Source organism: Ixodes scapularis, unplaced genomic scaffold (genome assembly GCF_016920785.2).
Source record: "Ixodes scapularis isolate PalLabHiFi unplaced genomic scaffold, ASM1692078v2 PGA_scaffold5__190_contigs__length_132052651, whole genome shotgun sequence".
NCBI lineage: Eukaryota > Metazoa > Arthropoda > Arachnida > Ixodida > Ixodidae > Ixodes > Ixodes scapularis.
The window spans coordinates 55951758-55972860 of NW_024609880.1; the positions used below are offsets into that span (position 1 = coordinate 55951758).

The 21103-nt window shown below is 48.0% G+C and overlaps 1 long non-coding RNA gene across 1 annotated transcript; it reads left to right on the plus strand.

Moving 5' to 3' along the window:
- Positions 1 to 17843: 17843 nt before the first annotated feature.
- LOC121838042 lies at positions 17844 to 19078 on the plus strand. The gene is made up of 3 exons (XR_006078410.1): positions 17844 to 17870; positions 18568 to 18666; positions 19042 to 19078. It is a non-coding gene; the product is annotated as an uncharacterized LOC121838042 (long non-coding RNA).
- The last annotated feature ends 2025 nt before the right edge of the window (positions 19079 to 21103 follow it).

Sequence of the window (21103 nt, forward strand, 5' to 3'; positions counted from 1 at the left end):
ACCCCCCCCCCCCCCCCCCGTCCCCCCCAAGAAAAAGAAACAGTTTTAGAAAAGGAGTGGTTCCATCCCACAAGTTCACATGTGAATAGACCACCAAGCCTCAAGCCTCTGTTTGGACACGTGAGGCAATTCTGTCCTTATGTAAACCCGAAAGCCTGGTCGATGCTTGTGCCGACTCTTGGTGCAGGCCACGGTGTAAGATAATACTCTTCAGGTGAGGACAGCGCGCTCCTCGCGCAGTGCAGATAAAGTTCGCTTTGCACTCTCTCTCTTTCTCTCTCTCACTATGGTTTCAAGCGGCGCCGGCAGGTGACTTGTCGACCCGTGGGCACGGCAAAGACGGCTCGTGCCGCCTCATGCTCCTCCCGCGCAGAGCTCCAGCGAGGTTGTCGCTCGTGCAGAAAGACTACGGTGTACGGGGGTGTCATGGCAACGAGATAATTTTTTTCGCTCTCACCCAGTTTCGCCTAGAGTGCCTTCATGCGCGCATCGCTTAGGGGTGGTGGCATCTCGCCATTTTTTCACACACGTTTATTTTTATTTTTTGTTGAGAAGCGCGTGAAAGAGCGTGTCCCTGCACGCGCTTGTGGCGCTGACTGTGCTACGGCGACATTTTGTTTTCGTCGATTTCTTTGTATTTTGCCCGTGAGCGCGTGCTGTCGGCATCTGGTACTACAAAGGGTGGCATCACCCTAAACAGAAGGACATTGAGGCACCCTAGTTTCGCCGTTTGGCCGCCGGCGACACTGTCAGCCGCGGGCACGGTGGCAGCGGAAGGATGCAGCCTTTCAGTGTAACATACACTCTTTAGGTGAGGACACGGCGGGGCTGAACGCGTGGCGCAAGGAATCAGATAGTGTTCGTTCGACGGGCATCCGAAAGGCGACACTCTCAGCCGCGGCCACCGTGCCCGCGGCTGACAGTGTCGCCGGCGGCCAAACTGCGAAACTGTGGGAGAATGAAAAAAATTATCTCGTTACCATGACACCCCGGTACACCGTGGTCTTTCTGCACGAGCGACAACCTCACTGGAGCTCTGCGCGTGTGGAGCATGAGGAGGCACGAGCCGTCTTTGCCGTGCCCACGGGTCGACGAGTCATCTGCCGGCGCCGCTTGAAACCACAGTGAGAGAGAGTGAAAAGCGAACTTTATCTGCACTGCGCGAGGAGCGCGCTGTCCTCACCTGAAGAGTATTATCTTACACCGTGACCGTGGTGAAGGCACAAGTGCCGGACATTCGAGAAGCAAATGTGGAACTGTTCCTTCCGCATCAGCACATGCACTGCAGCGCGTGTCCGTCACGTTGGCGTCGTACTTCCGTCGGTAAAGGCGGGTGCGCAAGGCCCCACCTCGTGCGTCGACAAGGAGTCTGCTGCCCAGTGCATGCCCACAAAAGGTGATGGGGGCGATTTTATTTTTAAATGATGCATAAAGGTGCATGTTCGTGTGTCTTTGCATCTCTTCCTTCCATTGTTCTTGGGCCTCTAAAGGCCCTGTCACATTGAGGAAACACGGCGGAAACATGAACAAGCATGTTTCTCAACAGTCGGGAAACATGTCGGCTGTCGGCTCTGTTGCCCGACAACCCTGTCACATTGAGGAAACAGCAACACAACATGGACGACAGCGACAATGTTGTCTCGGTGTGATAGCTTTTGGCAACGGAATCCTCGACAACTTGTGTCGGACGACACGTGTTGCCCATTTCGGTGGCTGAGCGAATTTTTTTTCCAGCAACACGGCAACATCTATATTTTTCTGTCGCACGAGAATACTTCAATAATAAAGTCAAGCGTGAAGGGCTATTTCGAACGCGGCTTCTTGCACGGCGGCAGCTGATCGTCAAAATCATCTGAATCGATGGCACAAAGAAACACCCTGTCACACTGCGGAAACAGTCGGAGAACTTTGTCCTTCAACACGAGGAAAACATGTTTTCGGGGACCCTGTCACATTGCGGAAACAGCAACAGTCCGGAAACATGTTGCTGTAGTCCGAAAACCATGTTTCCCAACTTGTTCTCCGACACTCGGGGAACATCCTGTCACACCGAGAAGGCGTGTTGGAAGAACACAAATTACCTCCTCTCCTGCGCGCTGCCTCCCTCTCTCTCTCGCCCTCGTCTGCCCGGCCGGCTCGGCTAAGCTACAAGCGCGAGCTCCGGGCTTTCAGCATCCCTGCCAAGCACGCGCGCTCGTGCAGTGCAAGCACTGTTCTGGGCCAGATGCTCGCGCGGCTGCGTCTGGACCGAAGCTGAAACGAAGTATAGGCGGCCAGGCTCAGATCCGCTGGCTCCGCTCGCCCCTTGAATCGTTGCCATTTTGGATCGCCGTCTCATCGCCGTCGCTCTACCGTAGTCGATTCATCAGCCGCGCGAACCATCTCGTGTTCTCTGGATTTGGCGGTTGCGTTCTGCTACAGGGCTAGACCCTCGCAGGATGGCATACGCGCCGGCCACAGCAGCAGCTTCTGCTTTGGTGCTTTGTGCCATCGATTCAGATGATTCTGACGATCAGCTGCCGCCGCGCAAGAAGCCGCGTTCAAAATGGCCCTTCACGCTTGACGTCAATTATTGAAGTATTCTCGTGCGACTATCTGTACAGAAAAATATAGATGTTGCCGTGTTGCTGGAAAAAAATTCGCTCAGCCACCGAAATGGGCAACACGTGTCGTCCGACACAAGTTGTCGAGGTTTCCGTTGCCAAAAGCTGTCACACCGAGACAACATTGTCGCTGTCGTCCATGTTGTGTTGCTGTTTCCTCAATGTGACAGGGTTGTCGGGCAACAGAGCCGGCAGCCGACATGTTCCCCGACTGTTGAGAAACATGTTTTGCTCATGTTTCCGCCGTGTTTCCTCAATATGAAAGGGCCTCAAAGCAGAAGCTGCTGCTGTGGCCGGCGCGTATGCCATCGTGCAAGGGTCTAGCCCTGTAGCAGAACGCAACCGCCAAATCGAGAGAACACGAGATGGTTCGCGCGGCTGATGAACCGACTACGGTCAATACCACCTAGAAGACAAGGCCTGCGCATGACGTTTCGTTAGTAGATCCCCGACCCGCCCCAAGCGGCAAACACCCCGAAGCTTGACGAGAGTATATATGGGCCGCTTCAGAACTACGGCTGCGTTCCAAATCTTACCAAACGGATCCGAGTTACTCCGACGGGTCGTGTCACGTGACAAGACAGATATTGAAAAACGCTGGACGCGGGTAGGTTTTAGAACGCCAAGGTATAAACACCTTATCCTGGAGTAAGATCGAGTAAATTTCGGAACACGGCCAACTACGTCGCATTCATAGAGTTATTATAATGTACGCTAGAGGTTCAAGTGGCGCTAGTGTGCTGACGCAAATTGAAGCAGACAGCAACCAGTCGAAAATTCACTTCCGGTAATGCATTTCTATGGGAAAAAGTGAATGCATTTTCTCTCTGCGCTCGGTCATAAGAGCAAATATCCCAAATACTTTGTACGTACTAGGTAGCTTGGAACATTTCTCACTCAGGCTGACGAAATAATTGGTCAGTTACGGCGTTTTTCTTTCAAATTCATCGCATTAAAAACGGTGCTAAAACGGCTTCGTACGTGTATTTATGTGCACTGTCGGACACTGTTAGCGCGAACACGACGTCGGCGCTTTTCAGCGAGGGGGATATACGTGCCAAACGAACGAAGAACATCTGGAAATTAAGAAAGACGGCAGGAACTACGCAGTTACACTGAACCAGTAACTACACGTGCATGTACGATCAAAATAAATTGAAGGCCACGCAATCTATTCCGATTTTAAATAAGTAAGCACCGCTTTATGCTTTCTGCTCTGAGCGAAGCTGCTTGTTGTGCGCTGAAAATATCACCCGCACGCTCGAAATCTTTGAGAGCAAGTGCCCGATAAAAGCTGCCCTTCAGAGAAAACAATACAAAGAGACACCTTTCATAGCCCACGGACTTTATTCTCTACGTTTTGAATGTTTTTATCTGTTCATGCACGACGGGGTCATTTTCATATAGTGACAGGACTGGCATATTATCAATATATAAGCGGCACCAGAATGCTGGCGAGCCTTGAACACACTCCATATTCCTTTCGATTGTAATTTTGCTTCGAATCCTAGCTTGTTTTTACACACCTGCTGCGGAACACACGTTTGGGGCTGAAATGTAGCGAAGTTAAGCATCGTTCACCGATGAAGAAAAATGCGCTAACTAAAGCAATTACACTTTTACAGTGTTAATCAAGGTACATACTATTCGGTACGACCCAAATAACCAAAGTGTTCCGTGTTATTTTCCGGCGAAGAGACAAAATGCACGCGCGTTTTCTCATAGGAATGCACAGGAGCACCGCAAAAGTAGACTGGTTGCTGTCTGCTTCAATTTGCGTCACGGAAGTCGCATAGACACTAGCGCCAGTTGAACCTCTAGCGTACATTATAATAACTCTATGGTCGCATTCACTTGCGGCCACAGCTGCGTGCGCGTCTGAAGAGCGCGAGCTGATAGCGAGCTTGCAGGTCATTTGTAACGTGCATGCGAACACTCCCTCGGCTACAGTGTACTAGTACACTGTACCTCGGCCAGAAGCGCCGGCTAGCACGCGCTCCTGGCTTTGGGACGAGCATTTCTCGAGCGCGCGCTCGTTCTGCCGAAGAACGCTTCAAAGCAGCCACCTCGAGCTCTCGTGCTTCTGGCATTGGCTGCGTTCTCTGCTTAGGAATGAACGGAGTATGAACAGCGCCCTCAAAAATGGCGTCCAGTGCCAGCGTCCAGCGCCCAGCGGAGGGCTTTGCGGCCCTTCGCACAGCAGTAAGGCACTTTCACTCATGCATTTGACGCTCCACGTGAACGTCTAACTTCATCGTATGCTATAGCAAAAGACACTCGACATGAGCATCTGTTTCATTATCTGCTACACAAACCACTGAAGCAGTCAATGGAGCAGACGATGTTGCGGACGATGTAGCAGACGATGCTGCTCATCCGGGCTAGCTAGGGGGCGCTGAGGGGATCTACTAGTGATGACGTTTAGAGGAGGAAACGCGCAGGCCTTGTGTTCTAGGTGGTATTAATTGCTACGGTAGAGCGACGTCGATGAGACGGCGATCCAAAATGGCGAAGATTGAAGGGGCGAGCGGAGCCAGCGGATCTGAGCCTAGCCGCCTATACTTCGTTTAAGCTTCGGTCCAGACGCAGCCGATGCTACAAGCGCGAGCATTTGGCCCAGAACAGTGCTTGCACTGCACGGGCGCGCGTGCTTGGCAGGGATGCTGAAAGCCCGGAGCTCGCGCTTGTAGCTTAGCCGAGCCGGCCGGGCAGACGAGGGCGAGAGAGAGAGGGATGCAGCGCGCAGGAGAGGAGGCAATTTGTGTTCTTCCAACACGCTTTCGCGGTGTGACAGGATGTTCCCCGAGTGTCGGAGAACAAGTTGGGAAACATGGTTTTCGGACGACAGCAGCATGTTTCCGGACTGTTGCTGTTTCCGCAATGTGACAGGGTCCCCGAAAACATGTTTTCCTCGTGTTGAAGGACAAAGTTCTCCGACTGTTTCCGCAGTGTGACAGGGCCTTAAGGTCTTGATTTGCGATCGCACCTGGGTGACCCAGTCTTTCTTAGACGTAGGCTCGGCGACCATAGCAAAAGCACCATACTTCGTACCAAGCCGGATGACACGTCGCCTCCATGTTGTGTGTACGTTTTGTAGGTGGATGTACGCGAATACCCGTCTTGCCCAGCAATCTCCCTTCATATGTCGCAGTCGTGCGTAATATTCTATCTTACTGCTGGCCTCCCGCGCCTCGAAAGTAGACCAGCCGAGATCTCTCTGAATCGGTTCATTTGCCACTCGTCCGTGACAACCCAGCGCCTGCCTTCCGATCTCCCTTTGGCGGCGTTCTAGGTATTCGCGAATCTCGCTGGGGACGCAGGTGACGGCATTGGCGAAAGTTAATCCAGGCACTGCCACTGCTTTCCAAAACTCCCGGGTGATGGCGTGCCGATCGGAGCTCCAAAGGCTTCTCCGACGGAGCACATTTCGCTTTCGCAATGCTAACGCCTTGAGATTTGTGTAGAGTTCACCCAGATGGCCCTCTGAACTGGTGAGTGTCACACCAAGGTATTTCTACTTTTCGTTAACCGGAAGCACATTTTTCTGGATGGTAAGGGACCCAAGGCCTTCGCACTGTCCCGAAAACTGTACAACAGCCGACTTGCTGGCATTAAATTGAGGCTGAGTCAATCCGCTGCCACTTCACACGCAAGTAACAATAACCTTATATCTGGTACACTCTCGGCCATCAGAACAATATCGACTGCGAAAGCGAGCCCGGGACGTCGTTGTACTATTAAATCTCCGTGTTGCTTGTGTTGCAAAGTAAACCCAACGCCAGTTTGTTCCAGTGTCCTCTCCATGGCGGATGTATATAGCATGTAGAGAACGGGAGACAACGGGCAGCCCTGACGTAGACCCTTGCGCACCGGAACCACTGCAGATGTGGTACCGTTGAACGTTGACATCACGCTATTGCCATCATACAGTCGCTGAATAAGCCTGACCCGATCATCCAGCATGTTGAGCTGCCGAAGCCTCCTGAGTGGAGAAGAATGGAGTCACTGTCATAGGCCTTTGCAATGTCTAAAAAGCAACATATGAAATTTCTTTTTTTTTTCTTTCGCGCGATCTCAATACACTGTGTCAGCGTGAAAAAGTTATGATCTAGTCGATGATCTTTGCGGAACCCGTTTTGCAATTCCGTGAGGACACAATTACTTTCAGCCCAACACCAAATGCACCAATTCAGGATGGTCGCAAACAACCTGTAGGCCACAGCCGTGATAGTAATTTGTCGGTAATCTCCGAGATGTTACTTGTTTCCGCCTTTTTAGGGGATAAATGTCACTCGACCACGCCTCTAATCGCTGGGAATTAGTTAATCTCCGCACTGGCTATGCGACTAAACAGGTAAGCCAGTTGGTCTCGTGAATCTGGTTGCAATTTCTTCAACACCTTAGCCGCTATTCCGTCTAAGCCCTGGGCGGTACTCCCGTTTAACCGTGCGAGTGCGCGGTCTAGATGCACTCGTCCCACTCGAGTGACACTGTCACCTAGGGAGGCTGACTGTGGCACATCTTCCATAGGCCGACTAGGATCCACGCTGTCCTCTGCAGGGACTTCCACGTGTGCAGTACCAAACATGCTGTATAGCTGTTTTGCAAGTAGTTCTTTAATATTCTGAACTGGATATCCAGCGTCATGCTCAAGCAGTTCAGGGGCTCTGTCCTTGCCATCTAGAGAGCCGATATTTCTCCAGAAGTTTTCTCCGGCATTTTTTCCGCCATCCCGGATATTTTTTATCACCTTGCAGTCATGTGCTTGTATTTTTGTTTCCACGATGTCCTGCGTTTGGGCCTTAAGTTTCCTGTATTCTTCCCATAATGCCAAAGTCACAGGCACTTTACCAAGAGTTTTCAGTGCGTGTCTGTGTTGGCGGTTAGCGGCTTGGCGTAACTGGATGGATCGTCTGATTTTATCATCCCACCACGGTACAAGCTTTCGGCTTCCTTTGGCGCCCTTCACGATGGCGTATTTAGCGATCACTAACCTAAGTTCTATAGCATAATTATCATAGGTACAGGCGTCCCACACGCCGAGTACATTCCTCAAATGTCTTCGCGACAGCGTCTATGTCGTCCTCTCGTAGGTGTATCGTACTTCTGCGATGTGAAAGGTACCGTATTTTCTTAATTGTACCGAAGTGCAGGAAAATGCTATTGTGGTCGCTACCAACACTCCATTCTCCCTCCTCATCGACGACCATTTTTTGAAGACGACTACCCAGCCTTTTGAAAGCGAGCGTATAGTCAATGCATGTTTGGAGGTCTCACACTGTCCAGGTGTCCCTCAAAATCTTCTCTTAAAGGGGCGGTGTAACAATATTTAATTGGAATGTTTTTCACTTTACACGAGCTTACTGGCACTAGTGGGACTCAAGGATACTCGCACGCAACGCCATTGGCCAAGAAACTTCTTTGTTTCGCTGTAATTTCGAGGACAAAACCGAGTGTTTTCATTCAATCTCTCCTTCGCAAAACCTGATGACGTAGCTGGGCGGTAGCAGTACCGCCCAGTGACGATATTTGAATGCGGCTCATAGATTGGACCCGAGCATGGCGTGGACACTCGATTTGTTCTCGTGATAATTACTAGCTCGAGAAGCATTCGGGTAGTGGCCCGTGTCCAATCGCTGCAACGACGACAACAGCCGAACTACAACAATGTCTGGAACTCAGAGCGTGTCCTGTGCCTTGCCAACCCCAGCGCGTGGCTATGATCAACATTGGCGGCATATAATCGGCTCCAGATCACGAGGCCGCTTGTTCTGGCTGCGAGTTGAGGGGGTGAAGTCAGCTCGTTTTTCTTTACTTTTTTCTGAGACTTCGATTGCTTGTAGTGAAAAACAAACGGGTTTTTCACAGGTCATTAACGCCAGGGATCCGTTCTAAGCGGTATTTGCGCAAAATACAAAAATCGTTGCATCGCTCCTTTAAAGTCCAAATTTCCACTTCGAAATCATCCGCCAGATGTCTCATCATCGTGCCGTTGTGGTCGTCCCGTCTGTCAAACTCAACCAGGTGGCCGTTAAAGTTTCCCATTGTAAGCAGGGAGAGACCGCGATCTAAGTTATGATTATCTCGACGAATGCACTCAAAGATGGTAATCTCTTCTTCACGCTTGCTTCCCACAGAAACATAAAGAATGCATACAGCTGTTGGTATGTTATTTATTTTACCCTGTACCCATATGTTTTCTCGGCAGTCTTCCAACAACCGAAGCCACCGTTGTTCACTACTTGGCCAAAGGACGCTTACGCCCCCACCTCTTCTCTCACCTTCAACTCGATTACACCCTGCCCAGCACCACGCTGTGTCCCTATGGGAGGTTCTTCCATATCACGCTAATGAGTTTCCGCTACGCCAAATAAAGAAACGCGTTGCATGTCCAGGACCGTATATAATTCATGCCACTTTCGCAGACGTCTTCCGCCATTCATATTTAAGAAGCCTACCGTGACTTCTCTGCTTCCGGCGCTGTACTTTTGATCTCGTCCGAATTGGAGCGTAGACGTGATCAACTACATCATGCGCTCCGGCTCCCCTCCTTCCTATAACTTCTGACACTGCTGAGCCTCGATCTGTTGGCACACGAAGCGGTGTACTAAACTATCAGCTCCAGCGTAGGGGACGCAGGAGGGTGGAGAAGAAAGTCTCCGGCAAACCAGTTGTGTGGAAGTTGGTTTGTAACTGCGGAAAATATGTCGGCCTGGTTGGGCGCTCTCGGGTGTGGCAAATGGGGAGCTGATGAGGAGTGTCGGGCATCCCTGGCCAACAGGTTGTTTGGTGGGCTGTTCCACGCAGCAGGTAATCTGCATCCGTGCTGGGCTTCCCTGCTTGGTTGCATTGCGGAGACTCGGCCTTTCTGGTGTCCCGTCCATATTGTAACTGCGGGGGGTGTCCGTATCTCGAGACCTGCCCATGGTGGATACTTTTTCAGGTATCCTGGAGAAAGTTCTGGCCCGATCCCCTGCGGTGCTTGTCTGTGTCCGGATTCCTTTGCCATCCTAACTGGCCTCTTGTTGAGCCACTGGACGCGGGGTGTTCCACGAACAAATTCTCGATGTTGGTATTTCCAATTCGGCACACGTGGTGCTTGGGCCTGGCTGTCGTGGTGCTTCTTCTCTATTGTTCGTTCGTCTCAGGGTCCCAGTCGACGCCGCAGTCCTAAAAAACGGCTTGTCACGCTCCTCAGTCGGTGGGTCACTGTTTGTACTGCTAGGTGCCTATAATGTAGGCCGTCTCTCTAGGAGGCATTTCTTACTCCTAGGTCTTGGGTACAGTCTATAAACCGAGTTTTTATACTTTTGCAGAGAATCTTTAACTTGTCATTAAGCAGCATGGTCTCAGCTTGAAGTTTCTTTCCCCTGCCGCGGATTTCTGGAATTGAGCAGATGCTTAGAGCGCCCTTGCGTTCCGTTCAACTCGTCCGTAAGCTCCCTATTATAGCATCTGGATGATCACCCTGTAAAACGTTGTTGACACCCACGTGAAAGCTGAACATGCGGGGAACCTACCCTGGCCGCCCGCTCTTCGTATAGAAAGTATTCACTAGCGGCCATAGCTGTGTGCGCGACTGCTGAGCGCGTGCTTATGGCGAGCTTCCACAGTTCTTTTGTAACGTGCATGCCGCACCCTCAAGATTGTCGGTCTTAGCAGCCTATTAATGTGGGCTCGTTCTGAGCATGCGCTCTAAACAGCACCCCCAAATATGGCGCCTAGTGAATACTCCTTATATATCAATCAAATCATGAATATGTTCTAGCGTAGCCTTTCTGTTCAGTATAATCTCCAAACTTCGGTGGTCTCCGACCTGCTCACAAAGAGCCCGCGCAAAACATCCCACATTGTTGTTGCCGGCGACGATTACTTCCCGCGGTATCCCCGTAGGAGCTCGGATTTCTTCAACTGGATCGTGAGAAATGGCTTTACAATCACGCGTTATTGTACTATCCAAGACTGTACAGGGTGTCACAAAAGAAAATTTACACGGTCTTTTTTACCGCAAAAATAAACTAGGCATCGCCGAACGCTCATTCTCCGCCGAAAGGTACCGCTATAGGTCACAACCAGATGCCAAAGTTTCAGCCCAATCCGATAACTTAATCAAAAGTTATAAGTGAATTTCTGAAAATTTCAATGGGAAAATGGCGGCCGACGGAGTTTTCAAACACATGGGGCTCTATGACACCAGAAACCGAAAACGGGCGAAAACGGGCTCCATTTTCCCATTGAGATTTTCCGAAAATCACTAATAACTTTTGATTAAGTTATCGGATCGGGCTGAAACTTTGGCATCTGGTTGTGACCTCTAGCTCTACCTTTGGGCGGAGAATGAGCGTCCGGCGATGCCTAGTTTATTTTTGCGGTAAAAAAGACCGTGCCAATTTTCTTTTGTGACACCCTGTACTTGCCATCTGCGATTGAATAGGCTCGCCCACATTGTCTTCAGAGTTCAGACACATGAGCTTGTCCTGATTCTGTACTGGCTACGTCAGGCTTACTGTGTGTCGGGTTGAGCAGGTCGGTGGGCTCTGTAGTCTGTGTCCCACTTTGGTTAACATCTTCGGCGATAATTATTTCTCGTTGTATTCCCGGCGGAGGTCTGATCTGCTCGTCTTTATTTGTCGGCTGTATGCTGTCCATTCTCTTCTCTGCGATATCGGGGACATGTTTCTCCGGGCCGAACTTGACCGTGCCATCTCCGAGAGCTTCGGAATTGTGAGTGCTTTCTTGGAAGTCGCCATGGTCGCACTGTGTCCCAGTGTTCTTCAGTGCGGAGAGGATTCCATTCTGCTGACGTCGAGTTAAGTCGGTGTGACTTCTCTCAGACGCTTCATCTTCTGTTTCGTTTCCCGCATCTGTACAATTTCTGATCTCGTATATTGCTTCAACCGCAGGCTGGTTAAGCTCCATCTCAGCGCCAGGGCTTCTCGGCACTTTCTCCAATTTTTCTACCCGTAGTTCTAGTTCAGCTACCTTGTTCCGAAAATGACATATTTCCTCCCGCAGATTTGGGTCATCAAGCCGCTGTATCCTTTCGTTCATGCTTTTCTCTATTCCTCTCATCTTTGCGCATACGTCCTGTTTACTGCGTCATTCATTCTATCACCTTCGTTCGCCTTTTGACCTTCAGAGCAGTGATCGTCTCGATAGGGCTTGTCAGAATCTGGTCGATGTCTACATCTGCTGGGCGGACGAGGAGAACCGTTGCGGTCGTCGACTCCGGAGCGGTGAGAAAATGCTCGTCTTGGCTCACCTCGATAGCAGTCCCTGGGTATGGACGGTCTGGGGTCCTAGGACGCTCCGTTTCACAGGCGTCGAGCAACCCGGTGTGAGCCATGCCTCCTGTCGGGGTAAGCGATGTGTCAGGTAGCGGTGCACCTGCGCTTGTGTCCTCATGACTTTCACGCCATCTGCAATGCTAGAAAGTTTGGTTGCATCTTCCCGTTGGGCTGTGCAAGTTTGTTAAGCCTGTTCTGAAACTTATCCATGTCCCCGGGGCTGCGGTTAAGCTCTACATCACCGGTAAGAATCAGGACGTTGCACAGGCACAAAGCAAATAACAATACGTGCACTGTAAAAAAAAACCGTAAGTTAACAGCCTTTTTCAAAACTGGAAAGCGCCGTGAGAGGCGCGCACGGACAAAACGCCGTAGAGACGACATGACGGCACGAGTCCGTAAATGTACGGCTTCACATATTTCTTAGTTCAGGTCTGTGATCCCTTTTCTTTCAAGTAAAAACACATAACACACGCCACGTTCGCTCTAGAGATAGTTTTCTTGTTGACAGATGTCTCATGTTACGTGCCATTCGTGCCAATGCTAAAATCTCTTTTGAACAGCGGAGGGAGACCCACCCAAAGGCCGGCGCACTCAGCTCGCGGACGACGACAACCGAGCGAGGAGCGCCGTCCATCACGTGATGTTTACTTCCCGGTCCCTACGCGCGTACGCTCGCTCGCGCGTGAACCACCACGGGCGTGGAGCTCGGCAGCACTCTTCGTCGTCGCGGCGATCATCTTTCACCATTCAACCGGACTAAGAAGGTAAGCTAGCTCATTTTCGCATGCGCCTTGCGAGATAACCGAAGTGCAGAAGGAATCAAAGACGCGTAACTTAACGCTATAGCGCGGGCTGAGTCAGAAAACGCGCCATACTTTTTGCTTTAGCTTCCCGACTCAGTTGCGCGAGGGAAACCTATCCACGCATCAGACTCGACTCGATGGACATGTGCAGGCACAGGGCTCATCGCCATCAGTGTTTGGTTTGCTCTGGGCTGAGTGGGCTCTCCCGAACTCCTTCTGTTCGTACCTTTTTTGCTTTCGGGCGCCGTCACCCTTTCGCTTTCAGGCGCGGGAAAAACCGGAGAAATCAGATTTTAACATGAAAGACTGAACCGCGCTCATTGAATTATCATAACGAGCGCTGTCGCGTACTGAGTTTAAGAGCATGTCGTGTTTTCTCTAGTTTATACACTGATGTTTAGGACAATTGCTGGATCGCGTACCCCCGCTTGATCGCTGCAGCCCGAGTGCGGCCACCGGACGGCAATCTTGCATCTTGAGAATGCGCGCTTTTGGAGCGTTGCGGAGGCTGGCGGCAGCGTGCTGAAGACACGGTTTCTACTCGTTCGTCGTCATTCACCGAAGTTCTTTAAAACTCTATGGAAGACGTGAGACTTGCCGTTGAGAACACGTGACAATTTTGACGGAAGCGCAGTGCAGCAGAAAAAAGGGACAACTCGTCGAAAGCAAGTTTCGCCGGTCTCGCGGCTTGCTCAAAGCTTCATTGGCACCCCGAAGCGCTGCGTCTCTATGCCTTCGCACGCTTGGATGCTGGTCAAGAATCGACACCGTGTGAATGTGTTTTGCGAGTGCAGTGTGCCTGTAGCCGTATGTGCCTCTGGAGCAGCGGTTTACTTTACTCTGACGACTGTATTTGTAACTAAGTGGCGACGGAAGAGGGGAGGAAGGTACTTCTTTTTTTTGTTGTTAGACGGTTCAGAGAATACCGCGCACAACAGCTCCTCGTCAGTGATCAGCGGTGTCTCATTATCAACCTACTTAATTTCACTTGACGTTTGAGCACGGCTCGCCTAATTGTGATTGGTCAACAGACTGCACACGACCATATGGACCGTGCTTCAAAGATCTTCATTCTCGCCGTCTTGTACTTTTGCCTTCGAAAACCCTCCTTGCTCTCCAGCGTTGCTCTATTTGTGCTGCTATGTGATCTATTAGAGTAGATTTGGAACACAGCCATGGATAATAGTGCATAAGAGCAACTGTACAGATTGCTTTCCCCCCTTTATTGATAGCAGCTCGCCTGAACATCTGGATGCTCCAGAACTCTTTAGCCGATATAAGATGCAAAGACATCTATGCACGACACACCTTCAAAACTTTTATCGCGGCACCAATTCTTGATCGGTATCCTAGTGTGCGAAGGCACAGAGACTCAGCGCTTCGGCATGCCAAGGAAGCTTTGATCATGCCGCAAGACCATTGAAACTTGCTTTCAACGAGTTGTGCCTTTCTCTTGCGGCACTGCGCTTCCGTAAAAATTCACACATGTTACTCGCTTATATTTGCCAACGTAAAAGCGACTATTAAAATATATGCTCAAGCAAAAAGTGGCCACTTTCCGAGAAGAGTGTGCAACCCTTAGTTTCCCTTTTGTAGTAGCTTCTCCTTGGCTGGAACGATTATTGATGCCTTGCATGGGAGGGAGAGCGGTATCAGTCATTGTTTCGGTGGCACCGATTACTTGAGGAACACTCGTATGAGTCTTCCTCCCATTATTTTCATTTTAGGGAAAAATGCTTGTTGTGACGTGTGGTTTATTCACTATGTTTAAATAGTTTTGTTGCTTTGCAGTTGTCGAATATGGGACTGATTTAGTTATTGCATCAAGCTTTAAAGGCAATGAGGTCATTGCCAAAGTTCTGTGTTTTTGCTTTCTATCCCATTTTCCAACAGCAATCTTTTTGCTGTGAATAATTGTGTGTCATAATTGCAGTTATATTAGTTTTTATGACACTGTGAGGAACTGCGGGAATTTCTATAGTGCTTGAATCGCTTTTTACAATGTGATAAACCGGAATCGCCTGCTCCAAAAGCTCAAATGTGGGGGGCACGCTACCACAGCCGTGATGAAGCACTCACGCATCTTTTTGCTGCAGATTATACTTCTGAGCATCGCCAGCAATGACGGGGCCCATATGCTGGACGAACCACAGGACGCCACGAAATTGATTGTTCTCGAGCCAACCACGGGAAAACAGTGGTTCCTGGGACCCATCTTGGTAGATTTCAAGTTGGGAGAATTAGGAGCCTGCCAGCACTGGTCTTCAGCTACGACGCCTCTACAGAAGCCGCTACCCCACGCCAGTCATTCGAGGCACGCTACCACAGCCATGAAGGAACGCTCGGTCATCTTTTTGCTGCAGGTTCGTTATTTGAATACTTTAACTTGCCGTCGTTCAAGCAACTATTGTCTGCTAGTGGTATCCTGCCCCGGTGCTTGGTTGTGCTGTTTTCGTTGTGTGTCGTCTTGGTTTCGGGACGTCATGTCCTTAAGTTTGCAGTGTGAAATAAATTAAATAAAATATGGGCTACAAAAGCCATGTTTTTGCTGCAGAAGCTGCTACAAGCAGTTCTTTCGTAAGCTTCACCACTGATGATTACATTTTGTCTGTTAATGCATGGAAACATTAGCCACTTGTGCTTTCTTGCCTTTGAGACATGCTCAGATAATTATATGGTTTGAAGTTGAACTGGGGGGGGGGGGGGGGAAGAAGAGGGAGGGAGGGGGGTGCGGGGGCTGCATTGTTTACTTTTAGAATGTAACACTCATCTCCAATGTTCAACTCAAAGAGCTTCCCGCAGCGTCCGTCTGCATCACGCTGGGCAAGCCTTTGTGCATCTTTTGGCATGCAGGATACAACACTTCTTTATTTCAATTGTAGGCTACTGTATTACCGTAAAATACCAGGCAAGCGCCCACTCAAAATTTAGAGATAATCGCGAAAAAATGGGGAATGGGCGCTTGCCTGGTCATCAATTTTACATATAAATGTACTGTGCATATTTTCTAAGATCTTAAAAATTTGGATATCGGCGCTTAATGTGGAATGGGCGGATGCATGGTATTCTACGGTAGCTAAGAGTTGTACTTGGAGTATCGTTCGGTACAAGGAAAATAGTTTTTCTTCAGATGTTCACAAATCTGGTTCCCTCCATTTTCAATTACATATAAGTGGCACAGATAAGAAAGATTGTAAATAATTTGATTCCCCAAAAAACAGAAAAAAAGACAAGTGACACATTATTTCTAAGCTCACAGTTCACCATTTGCATCTCAGGTTTATTTCTATGGTACATACTACACGACAAGTAATCACCCTGCGCCACCTACCTTATCTGAATGCTGAGGATGCTTGCTTTTGTTTATTGGTTGAAGGTGATCAAGATCCTTTTATAACAAAGGGATGGACTGGATGAGGAAGCAGTTGTGGTTGTCACGAGCCAAAATTTCACCAGCTTCCACATATCCTTGCGATTCTATCCTGATAGCCTGCAGTTATCTGATCTTATTGAACTCGGTCATGCAACCGCATCTGGTAACTGTACTGCCAAATGTTCACACGACACCGAGGGCGGTCTTTGATATAGGGCTTTGCTTGACCTGCATAGGTTATGCAAAAGTGGATCACATATTGTTCCCCCCATACAATGCACCTGGAGGTGTCTCCTCTTCCAACGTTTTTTTTTGCTTCTCTTCTCTGTTCAATACACAAACTGATATCCATGGGTGGTGCCATATGATTTAAGTTATCTTCAATGTTTTGGTTTATCTGTAATTCCTGGAAGCAACCTCCACTGAGAGATCCTTTTGTTTGCCGAGTCACTTCTATCCGTACCTGTTTTTTATGTTTCCTTTGTGACGTATCAACAAGCCAGTCTACAATTTTAGTCACCATGCATTTTTATCCTAATTATATTGACGAGTAGGATCACTTGTGGCTCTGTTTTGGTTGTTGGAGTACCATAAAAATCCATGCTATGTTTCATGGGAGTTACTTCAGCTCAAGTTCATGTTCATTACCTTAAGGGCATTCTCGTGGAATGCATCATAGGGGGGAAACAAGAATTTGTAGCGGCAATAACAACATTCTAAATAGATTAGGCATTCATTTCACGTACACATAAACAATTGTTTATGTGTACGTGTAAAACAAAACAACAGCTGTAGGTATTATTTTAGCATTCAAATGGTTCTAGACTTTTCAGGAATGGAAAAAATGAAATCTAAGTATGTCACTGAAGCCCATTACGTGTTGCTATAAAACTGCCAAATTTGTTTATCAAAGAATGCATTAGTTTCACACAAAAAGTTCTAATTAGTTGCAGGACCCTCGGGTCCACCTACTCAGTGAGCCAGCCATGTTTGCAGGCCTTGGTGACGACATCTGCCTTGTCCCTTTAGTGTCCCTAGTCAGTCCCAAGCTGCGGGGAGGTGCCACTCGTAGATCTCTCGTATGCACTTCCAGGCATGGATCAGAAGGCGCCCCGTCCCTCGCCTCAACTAAGCTCCTTTGTCCCACTTTTCCCTCCCAAGTTTTGGGAAGTTGGAATATCTGGCACAGCTTGCTCCTTCGAATTCAACGTCACTTATTAAGGGAGACGGAAGAAGAAGAAAGAGGTACAGAGCCTGAGTAACGAACAGGCTTGGCATGGCAAACGCGGGTAGAGAACGACGAAAGACGGATTGTTTAACGTCTTAGTCCGAGTCACGTGGTTTATCGACGAGCTGCCGTCGCCACAGTAGGAGTTGTGTCAAGGTATCCTGGTCCCCAGATAAAAATGATAAACATTAAAAAAAAATAATTTTGTAATTATTGGAGTTTTAAATATTCTGAAATGTTTCGTGTATGTCCAATAGGTGTTGTCATGTAACAAATACTCTAACTTGCCTAATTTCTGTGTCCATGCCCCTTTCAAGTAGTTTCATTTGGGGTTTACAGCTTTCTTAAATCACACTGGCACCTGCAGTGCACTTACGTGTAACTCATAGTTTGCAGATATCGGAAGGTTTAGTTTGTCATCGCATTCTATTGAGAACCTAACCACATCCCGCTTTTTTTTTGTTTTCCAGGTTCTGTAGTTGTTCATATGGACTTGATTGCTCTGGAAGTTATGAAGATTGCCTTCCACATGAAAGCTGGACATGACCCATGAATTAATTTTCAAGAATAAAGGTATGCACGTGTTTTACTTCCTACTGCATCTTGTGTGCACTTGCTCGAAATTTCTTACTAACATGGTTTTCAAGCACCTGTTTATCTCTGGGACGTGCGCTTGTCAGTAACATCTGAAATTAACTTGCGACAGCAGGCTTAAAGAAACTCTGTGAATGCGGCAACTTTATCTTCGAAGGCATTTTTCAAACTTCCCTTGCTAAAATGAATTCGTAGCATAAGTCACAAGTTGGTTTCACTGTCTAACGTCTGCCAGAATTAAGCTGAGGTTCCTGCACTGCACTTATGTGCAGCGCTTAAAGTCTGGGTCGTCTCAGGGGGTCTCGGACCCCCCACTGATTTTAACGGATGGTCTGGGTCCCTCCTCCACAGCCCCAGCATTAGTGAAATCAAAATCACATCTTGCAATAAAATAGCTTCTTTTCAGGAATGTGACATTTGGGGATTAGCAATTGGAGGGTTCCAGGTACGGTGGGGACAGAGTCAGCAGTCGGTTTTATTTTATGTGCATCTAATACATTTCGTCAGAACCTCCCGCCCTCCTCCCTTCTTTTAGGGACCCCCCTCAACTTAAGGGAGACTTCAGGCACTGCTTATGTGTAACTCATAGTTTGCAGCAAATGGGAGGTCCGTTCTGTCATCACATTCTGTTCAGAACCTAATCACATACCACATTTTTTTTTGTTTTGTTTTCCAGGTTCTGTAGTTCTCCATAAGAACTTGATTGCTCAGGAAGTTAGAGATTGCTTTCCACGTGAAAGCTGGACATGGACCACTAATTATATTAAGAATAGAGGTATGAACATGTTTTACTTTGTACTGCATCTTATGTGCACTTGCTTGAAATTTCTTACTAACACGGTGTTTAATTATCTCTGGGAGGCACAGCTGGCAGTAACTTCTGAAATTAACTCGTGACAACAAACTTGAAGTAACTTATTGGATGCGGAAATTCTGTCTTCAAAGGAATTTTTCTAACTTCCCTTGTTAAAATGGTTTCGTATCATAAGTTACAAGTTGGTTTCACTGTAGTGCTCGCCAGAGTTAAGATGAGGCTTCTGCAATGCGCTTACATGTAACTCATAGTTTGCTGAAATTGGGAGGTTTATTGTGTCATCGCATTCTGTTCATGACCTAATCACATTCCACATTTTTTGTTTTTGTTTTCCAGGTTCTGTAGTTCTCCATGTGGACTTGATTGCTCTGGAAGTTAGATTGCCTTCCAAATGAAAGCTGGACGTGGCCTACTAATTATTTCTCAAGAATAAAGGTATGAACATGTTTCACTTCATACTGCATCTTACGTGCACTTGCTTGAAATTTCTTACTAACACGTAGTCTTGTGCGAATAGATGATTTTGAGTTAGAAGTGAATAGAGGTATTGGCCGAATATTTTCGATTTGAATATTATATAGTTTTTCCATGCTTTTTACTATCATTGCATAATCCTTAGACGAAAACCCAGCTAAACTTGTGAACTTTGTTCCACTTGTTTGTTTATAAGCTAAGTTAAATCTATCTATATGTATGAACTGTGACTTCAGAAGTTCTGATGTCTTGGAATGGCAAGTAAACGATGGATTTGACATAAAATGAATCCTATAGAGATGTCCAATTGAGTGAATTTACAAATCTTGCTGTATAAAATAATCTTTCGTTAATTTGAGTTAAAAAATTAAAGACGTTTACGACTCCCTGTAACGCCGGATAAGAGCGCAGCTCTTGAGGAGGAGGATGGAAGGGTACTGAGGGATAGGTGACTCCCTGAGGTCGCTTTACCTTGTGGGGGCAGGTCACGGGACTTCACGGGGGTGACCCTCGTGAAGGTAACTCTCATAACCCTCATGACCCCTGTGAGGGTGATCCTCGTGAGAGTAACCCTCGTGACCCTCGTGAGGGTGACCCTTTCGAGGGTAACTAATTCTCGCAACCCTTGTGAGGGTAACACTTGTGACCCTCGTGAGGATAACCCTCGTCCCTAACCCTCGTAACCCTCACAAGGGTAACCTTCGTGACGTCATTATGGGAAACTTCCCATAATGCAAAGCGCGATTATGGCGACGCCGCTCAAGCCTGAAACGGTCGCCTAAGAGCTGTGCTCTAAAAGAAGAATCGCGCATGAGGAACCCAGGTTGTAAGGGCATCTCTGCCTAACATAGTATACTCTTGCATAACAGTTGGTTTAATTTTGAAACTTTTACTACAAACTAGATATGCACATTCACAAAGTTTCCATTTATTTTCAAATACAGCCGGCATACGTGCACCACCCCGCGTTCAATGTATGCTTTTCTTCCAAGCACGCAATTGCGATATTTCTACTTTCTCAAGTGTTTATCGTGGCGGGTTATCCTGTTGAGTGCGCTTCTTACCGAGCACCGTTGCACAGCGGAGAAGCAACACCCGCGGAGCTCGCTTCCGCAGGTATTGCTCCTCCGCAGTGCAACGGTGCGCGGTAAGAAGTGCACTCAACGGGACTAGCCCGCCGCAACCAACACTTCGAAAAACACGAACAGCACAGTTCTTCTCAAAGCGAATATAGAATAGTGTATTATTTGAAACTACAGTTCGAAATTCCGAATATTCGCACAACCCCACTAACACGGTGTTTAATTATGTCTGGGAGGCACAGGTGGCAGTAACTTCTGAAATTAACTCATGACAACAAACTTGAAGTAACTTATTGGATGCGGAAATTTCTTACTTCAAAGGAATTTTTCTAACTTCCCTTGTTAAATTGGTTTCATATCACAAGTCACAAGTTGGTTTCACTGTTTAGTGCCCGCCAGAGTTCAGCTGAGGCTCCTTCAATGCCCTTACATGTAACTCATAGTTTGCGGAACTTGGGAGGTTTATTCTGTCATCACATTCTGTTCATAACCTAACCACATTCCACATTTTTTGTTTTGTTTTCCAGGTTCTGTAGTTCTCCATGTGGACTTGATTGCTCAGGAAATTAGAGATTGCCTTCCACATGAAAGCTGGACATGGCCCACTAATTATTTCTTAAGAATAAAGGTATGAACATGTTTTACTTAATACTGTATCTTGTGTGCACTTCCTCGAAATTTCTAACACAGTGTTTAAGCAGCTGTTAATCTCTGGGATGCGCAGCTGGCATTAACTCCTGAGTGAACTTGGACCTGCAGCCTAGTCACATTCCCTGGGCTCTAGATATTTAAATTGAATTGTTCCCGCATCAAAAATTAGTTTACGTGTTGTCTGTAACTTG